The 12,047-nt window shown below is 47.5% G+C and overlaps 1 pseudogene; it reads right to left on the bottom strand.

Annotated features, from left to right (window-relative positions):
• Positions 1–785: 785 nt before the first annotated feature.
• LOC102127193 (high mobility group protein B3 pseudogene) lies at positions 786–4,928 on the bottom strand (annotated as a pseudogene).
• Between the last annotated feature and the right edge of the window lie 7,119 nt (positions 4,929–12,047).

Genomic DNA, 12,047 nt, shown 5'->3' with positions numbered 1-12,047 from the left:
AGGATGGTCTCCATCTCCTGACCTCATGATCCACCTGCCTCGGCCTCCCAAAGTGTTGGGATTACAGGCGTGAGCCACCGCGCCTGGCCCCTTTTCTTGATAGATTTATTTGCCATATCTTTTTTTTTTCTTTCCAACTCTTATTCTAGGTTCAGTGGGTACATGTGCAAGTTTGCACACTTGTTTTGTTTTGTTTTGTTTTGAGACGGAGTCTCACTCTGTCGCCCAGGCTGGAGTGCAGTGGCCAGATCTCAGCTCACTGCAAGCTCCGCCTCCCAGGTTCACGCCATTCTCCTGCCTCAGCCTCCCGAGTAGCTGGGACTACAGGCACCCGCCGCCTCGCCCGGCTAGTTTTTTGTATTTTTTAGTAGAGACGGGGTTTCACCGGGTTAGCCAGGATGGTCTCGATCTCCTGACCTCGTGATCCGCCCCTCTCGGCCTCCCAAAGTGCTGGGATTACAGGCCTGAGCCACCGCGCCCGGCTGTTTTGTTTTGTTTTGTTTTGTTTTGTTTTGTTTTGTTTGGAGACGGAGTTTTGCTCTTGTTGCCCAGGCTGGAGTGCAATGGTGCGATCTCGGTTCACTGCAACCTCTGCCTTCCGGGTTCAAGCGATTCTCCTGCCTCGGCCTCCAGAGTAGCTGAGACTACAGGCATGCGCCACCATGCCCAGTTAATTTTGTATCTCTAGTAGAGACAGCGTTTCTCCATGTTGGCCAGGCTGGTCTCAAACTCCTGACCTCAGGTGATCCACCTGCCTCGGCCTCCTAAAGTGCTGGGATTATAGGTGTGAGCCACCACGCCTGGCCTTGCATACTGTTTTAAGCTCGGAAAATAGAGATAGCAAACCAAAGTCATATGGTTTTGTGAAGGAGATAAACATACCAAAAAGTCAGCACCTAGTGTAGAATAGGGAACTCCTCATCTTCATCTTCCTCTTCTACCTTTTTCCGGGCGACTTTAGCAGGACCCTTTGTGCCATCAGACTTTCCTTTCGACTTGTAGACAGCAAAATCCTTCTCATACTTTTCCTTCAGCTTTGCCGCCTGAGTGATATAAGGCTGCTTTTCACTGTCATTTAAGTTCTTCCACATCTCACCCAGCTTTTTTGCCACGTCTCCAATAGAGATGCTGAGGTTTGTGGATTTGATGTTGGGGCAGAATTCTGAACAGAACAGGAAGAATCCAGATGGTGGCCTTTTGGGAGCATTAGGATCCTTCTTCTTCTTGCCTCCCTTAGCTGGTCCATAATCCTTCATTTCCCGATCATAGCGCACTTTATCCGCCTTTGCCTGTTCATCAAATTTAGATTTCTCTTTCTCGGACATTGTCTTCCACCTCTCAGAGCACTTCTTGGAAAATTCTGCAAAATTGACAGGGACCTTTGGGTTTTTCTTCTTATGTTCTTCTCTTCACGTCTACACAAAGAAGGCATAATCAGACATCTTGCCCTTTGGTTTCTTGGGGTCACCTTTAGCCATCCTGACTGTATTGTTCACTAGTCTTGTTCTTCAAATATTACAGCCAATCATGCCACACTTGCCTGTGATCTCTCCAAACATAAAACCACATTCACACCTCAATGGCCACCAAATCATTCAGCACTTAACTGTGAGCGGTTTGAAGCTACCAGTTTGAGCACTAGTGACTTATTTTTTCCCCCCAGGCTTTGGATAGCTCTAGGGATCTCAACAGGGGTGGAGGAACCAGCTCACCTTTGGCATAGTAACAAAATGTGGCCAATTGAGGTTTCGCATAAATCACAGCAGCATTGTTCACTAGTGCCAGAGTCATCTCTGTGGGGTTACAAATTAGGCTGTGGTTCTGGGTTGGTTTTTTTTTTTTTTTTTTTTTGAGACGGAGTCTCTCTGTGTCCCCCAGGCTGGAGTGCAGTGGCGCGATCTCGGCTCACTGCAAGCTCTGCCTCCCGGGTTCACGCCATTCTCCTGCCTCAGCCTTCCGAGTAGCTGGGACTACAGGGGCCCGCCACCACACCCAGCTAATTTTTTGTATTTTTAGTAGAGACGGGGTTTCACCGTGTTAGCCAGGATGGTCTCGATTTCCTGACCTTGTGATCTGGCTGCCTCGGCCTCCCAAAGTGCTGGGATTACAGGCGTGAGCCACCGCGCCCAGCCAAAAAGATTGGTTTTATAGACAGAAAAGGACTGAGGAAAGCAGGAACAGAGAACAAAAAGTGGATTGGTTGTTTCAAAGTGATTTCCTTACAGGATTAAAACAGAGGGGACATCATTATCATGGCAACGGGTAAACTGAGCCCTTTGGATTGGTTGCTGTGAATCTCGTGGTGTTTTTTTTTTTTAAATTATTTAATTAAAAATTTTTTTTGGCCGGGCGCGGTGGCTCAAGCCTGTAATCCCAGTACTTTGGGAGGCCGAGGCGGGTGGATCACGAAGTCAGGAGATCGAGACCATCCTGGCTAACATGGTGAAACCCCGTCTCTACTAAAAATACAAAAAACTAGCCGGGCGTGGTGGCGGGCGCCTGTAGTCCCAGCTACTCGGAGGCTGAGGCAGGAGAATGGCGTAAACCCGGGAGGCGGAGCTTGCAGTGAGCCGAGATCGTGCCACTGCATTCCAGCCTGGGCGACAGAGCGAGACTCCGCCTCAAAAAAAAAAAAAAAAAAAAAAAATTTTTTTTGAGACAGAGTCTTACTCTACCATCCAGGCTGGCATGCTATGGCATGATCTTGGCTCACTGCAACCTCCACTTCCCAGGTTCAAGCGATTCTCCTGCCTCAGCCTCCCGAGAAGCTGGGATTACCGGAACACACCACCATGCCAAGGTAATTTTTGTATTTTTAGTAGAGACCGGGTTTTACCATGTTGGCCAGGCTGGTCTCAAACTCCTGACCTCAAGTAATGCTCCTGCCTTGGCCTCCCAAAATGCTGGGATTACAGGTATGAGCCACTATGCCTGGCCATTTTTTTTTCTTTGAGATGGAGTGTCACTCTTGTTGCCCAAGCTGGCACAGTGCAGTGGTGCGATCTCGGCTCACTACAACCTCTGCCTCCCGGGTTCAAGTGATTCTCCTGCCTCAGCCTCCCAAGTAGCTAGGATTACAGGCATGTGCCACCACACCCAGCCTAAAGTACCTTGTTCTGTCTCCATATGACTCTGTTTCCCTGCAGCCTCAGATGCCAACTCATTTCTTCTTTGGAGCTTTCTGCCGCCTAGGCTCTTGCAGTATTCTTCTCTATGGCTGTGCCTTTAGCTGCAAAAAAAAAAAAAAAAAAAAAAAAAAAGACTCCAAGTCAAATAGCTTAAATCATAGGAAAAATATATCTCACATTTGAAGAGCTTCAGGGCTGATTAATTTGAAGGCTCAGCAGTGTCATCAGGGACTTGGGTACTTTCCACCTTTTTTTTTTTTTGAGACAGGGTCTCACTCTATAACCCAGGCTGGAGTACAGTGGCATGATTTTGGCCCACCACAACCTCGACCTCTGGACTCAAATGATCCTCCTGCCTCAGCCTCCCAAAGTGCTGGGACTACAGGCATGCGCCACCATGCTCAGCTAATTTTTTTGGGTTTTTTTGGTAGAGACAGGGTTTCACCATGTCACCCAGGCTAGTCTTGAACTTCTCGGATCAAGCAATCTGCCTGCCTTGGCCTCCCAAAGTGCTGGGATTACATGCATGAGCTGCTGCTCCCAGCTACCATCCACCGTTCTGGTCTACCACCCTGAAGACGATGGCTTGTTGTAAAGGTGCTCTCTGCACTGTTCAAGGATGACTGTAGCAGTGTGTGATGGTTAATTGGGTGTACTACTTGACTGGGCTAAGGGATGCCCAGATAACTGGTAAAACATTATTTCTGGCTGTGTCTGTGAGGATGTTTCTGGAAGGGATTTTCATTTGAGCTGATGAACTGAGTGAAGCAGATGACTCTCCTAGTATGGGTAGGCATCACTCAATCCATTAAAGGCCTGAATAGAACAAAAGGATGGAGCAAGGGTGAACTCACTCTCTCTGCTTGCGCTGAGACACCCATTTCCTCCTACCCTCAGACTTGGGCTTCCGGACTCAGAGTGGGACCCACATCATTGGCCCTCGGCTGATTACCCGGCGTTTGGACTCAGACAGAATTACACACTGGCTTTCCAGGTTCTCCAGCTCGCAGAGAGCATATCATGGGGCTTCCTGGCCTCCATAACCACATAAGCCAATTCCTATAAATCTCCTCATATATAAATATCTATCTGTATATCTATATCTAGAACCTACTGGTTCTGTTTCTCTGGAAAACCCTAATACAAGTCATTCCAATGCTATATCCCAACATGAAAATATGCAGCTAGCGAGTGTGTCTCTTCCCGTATGTCTCTTTATTTTTAACCAATGAGGAGACCTTCCCCAGAAGCCCCCAGAAGTCTTTCCTCACATCTCACTGGCCTGAATTGCATCTTATGTCCCTTCCTAAATCAGTCCCTGGCAGGGAAATTGTGATAACAAGATTGGCTTGGATTAATCAGGACTCATTGCTGAACCACTTGGAGGAAGGGTGGAATGCAAAACGAAATCAAGGTTTGTCCCAAATGAAGGGGTAGGCAATGAAACCATACTGACACACGCCAGGTTTCCTTCTGCTTTTTTTGCTTGCTCCTTCATTTTTCTTTGCCATTCACTATCAGGTTCTAGTCTAGTCCTCTTCCAATCTAGGATGTTCCCACACCACGTATTCTCCCTGTAAGACCCTATTCATGCTCTTAAATACAATTTACAGGAGGCCATTGCTTTAGACTAGCTTCCTGTCCTAGGCCCTAGCAATTCAGACCAAACCAGAATAGAGTCACTCATGCTAGATGTTACATAATCAAACTGAGCTCTGAAACATGCCTATGGAAAAAAAAAGAAGAAAAGAAAAGCCGGGTGTGGTGGCTCTCGCCTGTAATCCCAGCACGTTGGGAAGCTGAAGCGGGTGGATCACTTGAGATCAGGAGTTCGAGACCAGCCTAACCAACATTGAGAAACCCCTGTCTCTACTAAAAATACAAAATTAGCCAGGCATGGTGGCGCATGCCTGTAGTCCCAGTTACTCAGGAGGCTGAGGCAGGAGAATCACTTGAACCCGGGAAGCAGATGTTGCAGTGAGCTGAAATCGCTCCATTGCACTCCAGGCTGGGCAACAGGAGCAAAACTCTGTCTCAAAAGAAAGAAAAGAAAAAGGTACTTTAAATTCAAGGGCCCAGGCACGGTGGCTCATGCCTGTAATCCCAGCATTTTGAGAGGCCTAAGTGGATGGACTATTTAAGGTCAGGAGTTTGAGACCAGCCTGGCCAACATGGTGAAACCCCATCTCTACTAAAAACATAAAAATTAGTCAGGCGTGGTGGTGCACACCTGTAATCCCAGCTACTTAGGAGGCTGAGGGAGGAGAATCGCTTGAGGCTGGGAGGCAGAGGTTGCAGTGAGCTGAGTGAATGGCACTTGCACTCCAGACTGGGCAACAGAGTGAGACTCTGTCTCAAAAAAAAAAAAAAAATTCATGGGACCATGTGAAACTTTGGAGAGACTAGTGGCCCTGGGCCATGGAGTAAAAACTAGATTGCAAAAGGTTACTTATTCTTTCTGTATTTTTGAATTTTTAATTTAATTTTGCTAATCTCTGTATCATTCCAATTTTAGTATATATGCTGCTGAAACAATCACTGTTTATCCTTATACACAGTTGGCACAAATGGATGTTTGAGAAATCATAAAATTGAGATGTGTGGAAGATAAAGACGTGGTCAGTAAGTATACCTTTTTTTTTTTTTTTTTTAAAGAGGGTTCAGGATCTCGCTCTGTCGCCCAGGCTGGAGTATAGTGGTGTAATCACCATGCACTGGAGCTGCAACCTCTCAGGCTTGAGCAATCCTCCCACCTCAGCCTACCAAATAGCTGGAACTGTAGGCACATGCTGCCATGCTCAGCTAGTGAAAAAAAGTTTTTTTGATGCAGATATTGCAAAATATTGCTTATAATTATCAATTTTTTTTTTTTTTTTTTTGAGACGGAGTCTGGCTCTGTCGCCCAGGCTGGAGTGCAGTGGCCGGATCTCAGCTCACTGCAAGCTCCGCCTCCCAGGTTTACGCCATTCTCCTGCCTCAGCCTCCTGAGTAGCTGGGACTACAGGTGCCCGCCATGTCGCCCGGCTACTTTTTTGTATTTTTTTTTAGTAGAGACGGGATTTCAACGTGTTAGCCAGGATGGTCTCGATCTCCTGACCTCGTGATCCGCCCATCTCGGCCTCCCAAAGTGCTGGGATTACAGGCTTGAGCCACCGCGCCCGGCCAATTATCAATATTTTAAAAAGACAGAAATTGCTGGGTGTGATGGCTCACACCTGTAATCCCAGCACTTTGGGAGGCCGAGGTGAGAGGATCACTTGAGCCCAGGAGTTTGAGACCAGCTTGGGCAACATACAGACCCCCTCTCTCTACAAAAAAATAAAAATAAAAAAAATTAGCCGGGCGTGGTGGCACATGCCTATAGTTCCAACATTTTGCGAGGCTAAGGCAGGCGGATTGCTTGAGCCCAGGAGTTTGAAGTTACAGTGAGCTATGATCATGCCATTGCACTCTAACCTGAGCAACAGAGTGAGACCTTGTCTCTAAAAAAATAAATAAATAAAAATAAAAAAATTTAAATACAGAAGTTATTAGGCCCACTTCAAGATCTCATTATTGAATGCATTAATAAAGGGCACAAAATAAAAGAAAATATATAACTATGTCAAAAATTATTCATGCAACTTAAAAATATTGTAACAACATATTGTATGTAATTGGTTCCTGTGGTAATTCTATGTGTATCATTTTATGTATTCAAAAAACATCGACCGGGCGCAGTGGCCCATGCCTGTAATCCCAGCACTTTGGAAGGCTGAGGCAGGCAGATCATCTGAGGTCAGGAGTTCGAGACCAGCCTTGCCAACATGGTATTTTTGTACTAAAAATACAAAAAATTTAGCTGGGCATGGTGGCGGGCACTTGTAATCCCAGCTACTTGGGAGGCAGAGGCAGGAGGATTGCTTGAACCGGGAAGGTGGAGGTTGCAGTGAACCTAGATCGCACCACTGCACTCCAGCCTGGGTGACAGAGCGAGACTCCGCCTCAAAAAACAAAAAACAAAATAAAAAAACCCTCACCAGACTGCTGAGGGAATCCACAGTTTAAAAAGGTTAGGAACCCTTACTCCAAGAGAAAAGAGAGAAAGGGAGACTAGTAGTGTCGGCACTTAGAAGAAAAGAGGCTAACATGTTAAAATACTGAAAGGGCAGAGAGGGGATTTTGAGAGCCAAGGTCCCTGAGGAGGCTGAACTGCTGGGATGCAGGGCTCAGGTGGAGGGATTAACTACAGGAAGGAAACCTTTCCTACAATAAAAGAGAGGAAAGGATAAGAGTGGATAAAAATAAATGTTTCAGTGGGGTGGGAGTTGGGGGCAGGATGTTGAGGGGGCTTCTGCCTGATGGCTTCTATTTTCACCTACAAGTAGGAGTGAAGTTATCTGTCGAGAGTGACAATGAGAAGGGAGGAGGATAAAGGTAGGAAACAGAAAGGGCTGACAAGGACAGCTCAGAAGAACTCCCAGCCCAGGAGTGGAGGAGGTGGGGCGGCCAGAGACCCCCAGGTTGTCATGGCAACCATCTGCTTGGGTGTGCACTGGCTCCATCAGTGCTCAGCTGCCAAGTGTGGGATAAGAGGGCAGAAAGTCAGCTGGAGCCAGGGCTGGGGTTCTCCCAGAAGGATGAGGTGAGGATCAGGGGAATGGAGGAGGGATGGATCAGCATATCCAGGCTGCAGGAAGAAGAATGTGAAGCTAGAATGGGGCTGAAAGCTGAGGAGGGTGAATCAGTGCAGGGAAGAAGAATGAGACCAAGGGAATGAGAAACTGGAGATGCAGGAAGTGATGAACCATGAATGAACCACTGAAGTTTTTTTCGTTTGTTTGTTTGTTTGTTTGTTTGTTTTTTAAGAAGGAATCTTGCTCTGTTGCCCCAGCTGGAGTGCAATGGCATGATCTCAGCTCACTGCAACCTCCGCCTCTTGGGTTCTAGCGATTCTCCTGTCTCAGCGTCCAGAGTAGCTGGGACTACAGGCACGCGCCATCACGCCTGGCTAATTTTTGTATTTTAGTAGAGACGGGGTTTCACCATGTTGGTCAGGCTGGTCTCGAATTCCTGACCTCAAGTGATCCATCTGCTTTGGCCTCCCAAAGTGCTAGGATTACAGCCACCACACCTGGCTAGAGCCAGTGAAGTTTAAGGTTAAGGAATAGCTCATGGATGGCAAGTGCTGGGCTCTGGCCATTGTGTGGGCAACTGAAATAGAGAAGAGGTAAAGGGTGTTGGTAAAGGGGAACTGCCAGTCTGGCCAAGACCATCCAGATGGACATATTAGGTTGATGCAAAAGTAACTGTGCTTTTTGCCATTAAGGTAATGGCGGCCAGGCACGGCAGCTCATGTCTGTATTCCTAGCACTTTGGGAGGCCGAGGTGGGCAGATCACCTGAGGTCAGGGGTTTGAAACCAGCCCGGCCAGCAAACATGGTGAAACCCGTCTCTACTTAAAAATACAAAAATTAGCCAGTTGTGGCAGTGGGCACCTGTACTTCCAGCTACTCAGGAGGCTTAGGCAGGAGAATCACCTGAACCTGGGAGGAAGAGGTTACAGTGAGCCAAGATAGAGCCATAGCACTCTAGCCTGGGCGGCAGAGTGAGACTCCATCTCAAAAAATAAATAAATAAATAATAAAAAAATAGGCCAGGTGCGGTGGCTCACACCTGTAATTCCAGCACTTTGGGAGGCCGAGGCAGGTGGATCACAAGGTCAGGCATTGGAGACCAGCCTGGCCAACATAGTGAAACCCCATCTCTACTAAAAATACAAAAAATTAGCCAGACCGTGGTGGCAGGCGCCTGTAATCCCAGCTACTTGGGAGGCTGAGGTGGGAGAATTGCTTGAACCTAGGAGGCAAGGGTTGCAGTGAACTGAGATCGCGCCACTGCACCATAGCCCAGGCAACAGTGCAAGACTCTGTCTCAAAAAATAAATAAAATAAAATAAAAGTAATGGCAAAAACTGCAACTACTTTTGCACCAACCTAATAAAAGTCACCTGAAATGAGAGTGAGGCCCAATGTGGAGAGGAAGGTCTTCCGGGAATATGGAGGAGTGATTTGGAAGTAGTTAGATCATTGGAACAATAGTAGATAGAGGCTAGGTGCAGTGGCTCAAGCCTGTAATCCCAGCACTTTGGGAGGCCAAGGCAGGAGGATCACTTGAAGTCAGGGGTTCGAGACCAACCTAGCCAACATAGTGAAATCCTGTTTCTATTAAAAATACAAAAATCAGGCAGATGTGGTGGTATGCATCTGTAATCCCAGCTACTTGGGAGACTGAGGCAGGAGAATCGCTTGAACCTGGGAGGTGGAGGTTGCAGGGAGCCGAGATTGTGCCACCGCACTCCAGACTGGCAACAGAGCGAGACTCCGTCTCAAAAAGGAAGAAAGTTAAAAGAAAACAAAAAACAAAAAAAACTCTAACCTTTATAAAAGAGGCTACAGCCTAGGTAACACAATGAGACCCCCATCTCTTAAAAAAAAACTAAAAATTAGATGAACATGGTGTTGTGTGCTTGTACTTCTAGCTACTCCAAAGGCTGAGGTGGGAGGATTGCTGGAGCCCAGGAATTTGAGGCTGCAGTGAACTATGATCATACCATTGCACTCCAGCCTGGGTGACAGAAAAAAAAAAAAAGTATAGTTGTTTCCAGCCCAGGAAGGTGTTCCCCTCCCATATCCCACCCCAACCAGAAGGTATTTGCAAACCCACAGAGGTCTGTGGTTTTATCACAATGCCGTAGGTGGGTGATATTGGCATTTGGTATCTAGAGATTAGAGAGGCTAAACACTCTGTGATGCACAGGAGAGCCCCACACACTGATGAATTGTCCTACGCAAAATGCCAGTCATGCATCTCATACATTTTATGGATAAGCAGACTGAGGCTTACAGAGCTGAGGTATGTGCCTAATTTGGGAGCTTCTGTAGCATTGAAATTATATATATTTAAGAGATAGGGTCACTGCAGTGAGATGAGATCATCCCACCACACTGCAGCCTGGGCAACAGAGCGAGACCTTGTCTTGGGCACGGTGGCTCACACCTCTAATCCCAGGCCAAAGTGGGAGGATTGCTTGAGGCCAGGAGGTCGAGGCTGCAGTCTTTGCACCACTGCACACCAGCCTAGGTGACAAAGCAAGACTGTTTCAGAGAGAGAGAGAGAGAGACAGAGACAGAGAGAGAAAGAGAGAGACAGAGAGAGAGAGAGAAAGAGAGAGAGACTCGCTCTGTTGCCCAGGCTGGCCTCCAATTCCTGGACTCATGCAATCTTCCTGCCTCAGTCTTCCAAGTAGTTAGGACTACAAATGTGTGCTACCATGCACGGCTTAAGATTTTGTGTCTAGCTGGGCGCGGTGGCTCAGGCCTGTAATCCCAGCACTTTGGGAGGCCGAGACCAGCGGATCACGAGGTCAGGAGATCGAGACCATGCTGGCTAAGATGGTGAAACCCCGTCTCTACTAAAAAAATACAAAAATTAGCCGGGCGCAGTGGTGGGCGCCTGTAGTCCCAGCTACACAGGAGGCTGAGGCAGGAGAATGGCGTGAACCCGGGAGGCAGAGCTTGCAGTGAGTGGACGTCGCCACTGCACTCCAGCCTGGGCGGCAGAACGAGACTCCGTCTCAAAAAAAAAAAAAAAAAAAAAGATTTTGTGTCTATATCTGATGTCCCTGTGGCACTGTTGAGCAGTAAGTCTCACCCTTTCGCCCTAGTTACCGCCCAGTGATTGGTCTGTGTTTGCCAATGAGATGTAAGCAGAAGTCGTGGAGCAGGGCTCCTGGGTAAACTTTCTCAAAAGGGCAAGTGAACCATTGACTCTGCTCCTTCCTTCCTTCCTTCCTTCCTTCCTTCCTTCCTTCCTTCCTTCCTTCCTTCCTTCCTTCCTTCCTTCCTTCCTTCTTCCTTCCTTCCTTCCTTCTTCCTTCCTTCCTTCCTTCCTTCCTTCTTCCTTCCTTCCTTCCTTCCTTCTTCCTTTCTTCCTTCCTTCCTTCCTCCCTCCCTCCCTCCCTCCCTCCCTCCTTTCCTCCTTCTCTCCCTTCCTCCCTTCCTCCCTTCCTCCCTCTCTCTCTCCCTTCCTTCCTTTCTTCTTCCTCTCTCTCTTTCTCTCTTTTCCTCCCTAACCTCCTTTTTTTTTTTTTTTTTTTTTTTAATGGGGTCTCACTCTGTTACCCAGGTTGGAGTACTGTGGCATGATCTCGGCTCATTGCAGCCTCAACCTCCTGGGCTCAGGTGATCCTCCCACCTCAGCCTCCCAAGTAGCTGGGAGTACCGGTGCGTGCCTCCCAGCTAATTTTTGTGTTTTTTTCTGTACTGACTGGGTTTCACCACATTGCCCAGGCTGGTCTCTCGCCTCAGTCTCCCAAAGTGCTGGGATTCCAGGTGTGAGCCACTATGCCCAATCTCTGCTCCCTTCTTTCTGCTCGGAACTTGGTTCCACAGCCATCATGTGCCTATGAACACAAAACCCACATGGTAGTGATGGTGGAGCAGAAAGAAAGAAAGACCGCATGTTCTTGCTGACTTTCTAAGAAGTGGCCCAGACCTGGACTGCCCACCTCTGGATTTAACAAATGAGAAAAACAAACTAATATTTGTTTAAGCTACTGTTAATTGGTTGTTCTGTTGAATGCATTTCTACCTGATAGAGTCATAGGGCCAGTTAGTAACCCAGGTTTTGACTCTCACAATCTAATATGCTTTCCTTGGCCGCAGTGGATCTCCAAGTGTGGTCCCCAGACAGGCAACATCAGTATCACAGAGAAACTTGTTAGAAATGCAGAATATCATATGCCACCCCAGACCTTCTAAGTCAGAAACCCTGGGGGTGGTTTAACAAGCCCTCCCAGTGATTCTCATGCACCTAAAGTGTGAGAACCACCGTTCTATAGCCATGCTCTTCACTGTGTGGTTCCGGAAAACCTGGGAG

The sequence above is a fragment of the Macaca fascicularis genome, chromosome 16 (assembly GCF_037993035.2).
Source record: "Macaca fascicularis isolate 582-1 chromosome 16, T2T-MFA8v1.1".
Taxonomy (NCBI): domain Eukaryota; kingdom Metazoa; phylum Chordata; class Mammalia; order Primates; family Cercopithecidae; genus Macaca; species Macaca fascicularis.
Note: the sequence above shows the minus strand (reverse complement) of the source record. Positions and strands in the feature narration are given on the sequence as shown.